Raw genomic sequence first — 7,129 nt, forward strand, 5'->3', positions numbered from 1 at the left:
AGGAGTTGAACACGTGACATCAGGGATGGTGCAGGACGTAGGGTTTCTGGATTTTGGAGTTTTCTATAGGCCTCCGAATAGTCCCAGAGATGTAGAGAAAAGGATAGCAAAGATGATTCTCGATAGGAGTGAGAGAGGCAGGGTAGTTGTCATGGGGGACTTCAACTATCCAAATATTGACTGGGATCAATACAGTATGAGTACTTTAGATGGGTTAGTTTGTCCAGTGTGTGCAGGAGGGCTTCCTGACACAGTATGTAGACAGTTGAAAATGCGTTGCTGGTTAAAGCACAGCAGGTTAGGCAGCATCCAAGGAATAGGAAATTCGACGCTTCGGGCATAAGCCCTTCATCATGCCCGAAGCGTCGAATTTCCTATTCCTTGGATGCTGCCTAACCTGCTGTGCTTTAACCAGCAACGCATTTTCAACTGTGATCTCCAGCATCTGCAGACCTCATTTTTTACCTACAGTATGTAGACAGGCCTACAAGGGGCGAAGCCACTTTAGATTTAGTACTGGGTAACGAGCTTGGCTGGGTGTTAGATTTGGAAGTAGGTGAGCACTTTGGAGACAGTGATCACAATTCTGTCAGGTTTAATTTAGTGATGGAAAAGGATATGTGTACACCAGCAAGCAAGAGTTACAGCTGGGGGAAGGAAAATTACGATGCAATTAGGAAAGATTTAGGAAGCGTAAAATGGGGGAGGAAACTGCAGGAGATGAGCACAGTAAAAATGTGGAGCTTATTCAAGGAAAAGCTCCTGTGTCTCCTAGATAATTATGTACCTTCCAGGCAGGGAGGAAGATACAGAACACGTGAGCCGTCGTTTACGAAGGAAGTGGAATCTCTGGTCAAGAAGAAGAAGGCTTATGTTAGGACAAAATGTAAAAACTCAGATAGGGCGCTTGAAGGTTACAAGTAATTCAGGAAAGACCTAAAAAGAGAGCTCGCAAGAGCCAGGAAGATACATGAGAAGTTGTTGGCAGATAGGATCGGATTAACGCTAAGGCTTTCAGTAGGCATGTCAGGAATAAAAAAATGACGAGAGTTAAATTCGGTCTAATCAAGGATAGTAGTGGGAAGTTCTGTTTGGAGTCAGAGGAGATAGAGGAAGCACGATATAAATATTTTTCGACAGTGTTCACTCTCGAAAAATGAAAATGTTGGCGAGGAAGATACAGAGGTACTTGCATCTAGACTAGAAGAGATTGAGGTTCATAAGGAAGAGGTATCAGAAATACTGCAAAGTCTGAAAGTTGAAATGTCCCCTGCACCAGATCCTCCACTTCCCGCTCTTCCGTCCTTGAGCCCGCCCCTCCAACCGCCACCAGGATAGAACACCACTGGTTCTCACCTACCACCCCACCAACCTCCGTATACAGCGTATCATCTGCCGTCATTTCCGCCACCTCCAAACGGACCCCACCACCAGGGATATATTTCCCACCCTCCCCTCCCCGATCAGCGTTCCGCAAAGACCACTCCCTTCGTGACTCCCTCGTCAGGTCCACACCCCCCACCAACCCAACCTCCACTCCCGGCACCTTCCCCTGCAACCGCAGGAAATGGAAAACTTGCGCCCACACCTCCTCCCTTACCTCTCTCCAAGGACCCAAGGGATCCTGCAATATCCGCCACAAATTCACCTGCACCTCCACACACATCATCTATTGCATCCGCTCCACCCGATGTGGCCTCCTCTATATTGGGGAGACGGGCCGCCTACTTGCGGAACGCTTCAGGGAATACCTTTGGGACGCCCGGACCAACCAACCCAACCACCCCGTGGCTCAACACTTTAACTCTCCCTCCCACTCCACCAAGGACATTCAGGTCTTGGACTCCTGCATCGCCAGAACGTAACAACACGATGGTTGGAGGAAGAGCGCCTCATCTTCCGCCTGGGAACCCTCCAACCACAAGGGATGAACTCAGATTTCTCCAGTTTCCTCATTTCCCTCCCTCCACCTTGTCTCAGTCGATTCCCTCGAACTCAGCACCGCCCTGCTAACCTGCAATTTTCTTCCTGACCTCTCCGCCCCCACCCCACTCTGGCTTATCACCCTCACCTTGACCTCCTCCCATCTATCATATCTCCATCGTCCCTCCCCCAATTCCCTCCTCCCTACCTTTTATCTTAGCCTGCTGGACACACTTTCCTCATTCCTGATGAAGGGCTTTAGCCCGAAACGTCGAATTTCCTGTTCCTTGGATGCTGCCTGACCTGCTGCGCTTTAACGAGCAACACATTTTCAGACCAGATGGGATCTATCCCAGGATCTTCTGGGAAGCAAGGGAAGAGATTGCTGAGCTTTTGACATTGATCTTCAAATCATCATTTTCTACAGGAATAGTACGTGAGGACTGGAGGGTAGCAAATGTGGTTCCTTTGTTCTAAAAGGGTAATAGAGACAGCCCTGGTAATTACAGACCAGTGAGTCTCACTTCAGTTGTTGCTAAAGTGCGGGAAAAAGGTTATAAGAGATAGGATTTAGAATCATCTAGAAAATAATAATTTAATCAGGGACAGTCAGCACAGTTTTGTGAAGGGTAGGTCATGCCTAACGAATCTTATTGAGGTTTTTGACAAGGCTGAGGCCCTTGAGGCTGTTCTCACTAGAGAGAAGAGGGTTGAGAGGTGACTTAATAGAGACATATAAGATAATCAGAGGGTTAGATAGGGTGGACAGGGAGAGCCTTTTTCCAAGTATGGGGACGGCAAACACGAGAGATCGGTGTAAGATAGATGTCAGAGCTAGTTTCTTTACTCAGAGAGTAGTAAGAGTATGGAATGCTTTGCCTGCAACGGTAGTAGATACGACAAGTTTAAGTGCAATTAAGTCGTCATTGGACAGGCAGATGGACGTACATGGAATAGTGTAGGTGGGATGGGCTTCAGATTAGTATGACAGGGTGGCGTAATATCGAGGGCCGAAGGGCATGTACTGCACTGTGATATTCTATGTTATATGTTCTATGTTCTAAGGAGTACTTTTATAAGACTTAAATTAACCACAATATCACATTTATCATTTCGTAAAAATTGGAATGAATAGTCTGATCCTGGAAAGGCAAGCAATAAATTATTACGAAAAGTTATCTGCATTCATTGAGCAAATGCTTACAGGCAGTGAAGAAAAGCTCAATGCGTTATTTGGGAAGATCAAGTAATAAATGTTGTAAACAAAACCGCCAACTAAGCATTTGCCAGATTGCTTTAAAATAGGTCACAACTGAGACAAATAGCGAGTTGAAACACAAGTGCAGGTGTAGATAATTTCAACAAGTTCTTACATGCAAAGGTATGACAGGAGTTGAAAAGAAAGATTACCAAATATAGAATGACGATGTGGTTTGTTTTGAAATCTAAACTTGTTTCATTTAATGATATAGTAAAGTTATAAAATGATTACATTCCAAATTCATCAGTGGAAGTCAGATAGATGTTTATAAATAAGAAAAGATAATTAGTAATGGGAAGTGTTCAGAGTAGAAATAGTAAAGATTAATTCTAAAATGAAATGTTAGTTTATAATCAAATTACAGCATGTAAATAGCAGAGGGTTGTAAACTTGGTTGGGAGTCAGAAATACTGTTGTTTGATCTCAGGCTGAACTGAGAACGTCTTGTTCTCAGTTTGTCAGCTGTATCATGGAAACTACATTTGGAATTCAATGTAAACACTTAATAACAATTGGTGCAAAATAATATCCTGACTCATCTTCCATTGTAAAGTAAGTACAGAATTTGAAAGACTGATGAGTGAAAATAACTCTACCGGTTTTTTGGTAAATAATACCGTACAGCTGGTAAAGTTCTGAGAAGGAATAAAACTAATAGAAGCAATGTGAGACCCCAAAGACAGATGATGGAGGTATCTGGTAGATATCATGAGATAATGAGAGGATCTATAGTTGTCCAGAGAGTTGTCCATTATTTATCGTGTTTTACTGGATTGGACGTATAGATTAGCGGGATGTGACTAACGATGGCATCAATTTTTGCATAAAATAGTTATAACATGATGGGTATAAAAATGTAATATTTCGCTCGGGAACTCGGACAGAATTGATTTCTGACTTGGGCTGTATTTAAGAGAGCAAATATGCCCCTTGAGAAAGCCTCATTCGGAGTGGTCGCTGGCCTTTCCCACATGTATGGTAGTAGAACACTGAATAAAAATCACTTTGTGCTGAGCAACACAGGACTAATGCCGTTCCAATGCCATCTGCATGTTAGGCACCCGTGTCTTTTCTGCCTGATCAATCTTCACCTGCTGTATGACCACCTCAGTGAACGTACTGTCGAAATCACACTCAGTATCACAGATCCTCTGCAGTAAGTCTAACAGTTAATCCAAATCCAAAATACAGTTAACCAGTAGTTGTTGCTTCATGCAAGTACTGGACAAGTTGTCAACACTAATGTCCATTTATTTCTACACAACACAGGAGGGGGTTTTCACGAGTGCTGGGTCTGCTGCCGTGATTTCTGTTAGATTTTTTCAAGTCTAAGAATGTTTTAATCAGAGAACAAGTCAGAACAGGTAGAAGTTGGAACATGTAGTCATCGACCAATTACTGATCCAGAATGTAATACTGATATTTTTTTCTCAATGTTGCAGGTCTGAAAGAATTATAGAATTTTATAGGGAAGACGATCATTTAATACAAGGTTTTTGGGCCATGCCCCGAAGGAGCGATCCAGCTCGTCCCATTATCTAGCCTGGCCTCTGTAGCCCTGTAAACCCATCATTTTCAAAAGTTGTTTCAGCTAACTTTGTAACCGCGTTTGGAATCCACCATCAACAGTTTCCAAGCAATACAACCGAACTTATAACAACTCTCGAAAAAAAAGAAGTTTTTTTTTTATCTCTGTCATTTCATTATCTCGCTTGCTGTCAACCTTGACATTGTAACCCCTACTTACTAACATCGCAACACGTGGAAGCAAAATTTCCTGTTTAACCTGACAAAATTGTGCATAATTTTGAACTCCACAGTTAGGCCACCTGTCGTATCTGATTTAAGCAGAAGGTGTACAGATTGTTTCAAATTTTCACAAGTCTAATTCATATTCCTCATGTCATTCACCTAGATTTCTTTTACGCTCTCACCAGACCTTTTCACTTTACAGTTAATAATATGCACAGACTAATCACAATGTGTTATGAACGTGGTCTAGTCAAACTTTCATAGAGATGAAGCATTACCTCCTTGATTTTATACTCTATGCTTATGTTTCTAAATTAAACGAGCCAACAAGCGTTCTTAATACTTGTTTTAACTTGATTGAACACCTTTACATTATGTTCTCGTCAACCACAAGGTCGTTCTTTTCCTGTACTTATTTCAACGTATTCTTTCTCAATATTTCTTTGAGAGAAATGCATTACTTTACATTGCTCTGCATGCACATTGTTCAGCCAGTTGCCTGTCTTTTTGGTTAACATGCCAATTTCCTGCTGAAGTAATTTAACATTATCTTCAAACTTGTCTATTCACTTTAGCTTAGTACAGTATGCAAATCTGGAAATATTGAACTCAGCACCCGTTTCTAAGTGGTTTATGAAATCCACAAAAGTGTTCTGAACTGATCCGTGGATGAACCAAATTCTCCATGAAGCCAAGCTGTGAAATAGCAACCTAGAACGGACTTGTGCTTTTGAGTTTTCCATCAATGTTCTATCCTTGTTGCCAAGGACCAGTCAAGTTTATTCTAATTTGCTAACCAACTGGCCAGTTGGAAATTTAGCAAATGCTTTCTACCATCCTGATTGACTGTCAGTTTCACCTCACTGAACGAAATTCAAGAGGACTTGTGAACAAGTCGTTTTTGAGCCAGTTCCTGGTGGGGATACGAAAGATAGTAACTTAAGGGCGGTAAAGACAGAAACACTCATAGCATTTAAGAGTTACTTAGTTTTGCAATTGCAACGTCAAGACATTAAAGACTGTGGGACAAGTGCTGGAAAATGTGATTGTTTCTGACCAGTGCAGGCACAGAGCTCTGTAAAGCTTTTTCTCTGTGTGGTAGTTCTCTATGATTCTATGACAAAGAAACAGTATTCTTTCACATTACTGAACACACACTGACGAACCTTCAAAAACATTCATCGATCTTTAGCTGAACTCTTTTATATGGATGGACAAAAACACACAAATGTCAACTCACTTGTCAGTTTCTACCGAACTTTTATCCCAACAGCTCGTTAGCTTCTTCAAAATTTAAAACGTTTCAGGATTCCACTACGGAACCACTTGGAGTTCAGTTCAGGAAAGTTTTGTTTATAGGCAGACTAAAAAAGTGATTTTTTTTTCAGGTCAGTTCACTGAATCTTTTCAACTCTACAGAAATAGATTCCTGTTCGTGAACATTCCAATCGAAGTAAGTTTGCACAGAAAATTTCATGTTGCAAGAATTGAGACGTTGGAGCCCATCTGAACAGTGAGTTGGATGCAAATTGGCTTAGAAATGAAGAACAAAATTGTTTCTAATTCACAAGTGTAACTCAGTAAAAATCAGTTATGTCTACATGTAATCATTGTATTGGAGTTATACTTTCTCAGTGAATGAATCTCTGAATTAGGGTGGTGCACTGGTTCAGACATTGAAACTGCTGCCTCACAGCGTCTGAGACTTAATTACCCAGTTGTGCCCAGCGAAGCACAGCTTAGGCGAAATGAGGGTAAGTTATGAGGCTGACTCCAGATGTGATGTCTTCGGACGGCCCTTCCAGACACAATACGTTGAATGGAAACCCGTTTGCAGTATAAAGGTTCTATGAATTAAATAGAGGTGAAAACAGATTAAAATTTTGTTCCTAGTTTTGGGTTCAAATCTTTAGGGCGAATCGCCATAAGACCACACCAATCCTCTGAAGAGTTACTTACCCAGACCTATTCCCCTACTCAGGGCATCTACCACTATGGGTAATTTAGCATGGCCAATTCTCCTGACCTGCATATCTTTGGACTTTGTGAGGAAACCGTAGCAAACCCACGCAGACATGGGGAGAACATGCAAACTCCAGGCAGATAGTCGCCCCACGGCAGGAATTGAACCAGGGTCTCTAGCACGGTGAGGCAGCAGTGATAACCACTGTGTCACTGTGCAGCCCTTCTTTC

This window comes from Hemiscyllium ocellatum (genome assembly GCF_020745735.1).
Source record: "Hemiscyllium ocellatum isolate sHemOce1 chromosome 41 unlocalized genomic scaffold, sHemOce1.pat.X.cur. SUPER_41_unloc_3, whole genome shotgun sequence".
NCBI classification, from domain to species: Eukaryota; Metazoa; Chordata; class Chondrichthyes; order Orectolobiformes; family Hemiscylliidae; genus Hemiscyllium; species Hemiscyllium ocellatum.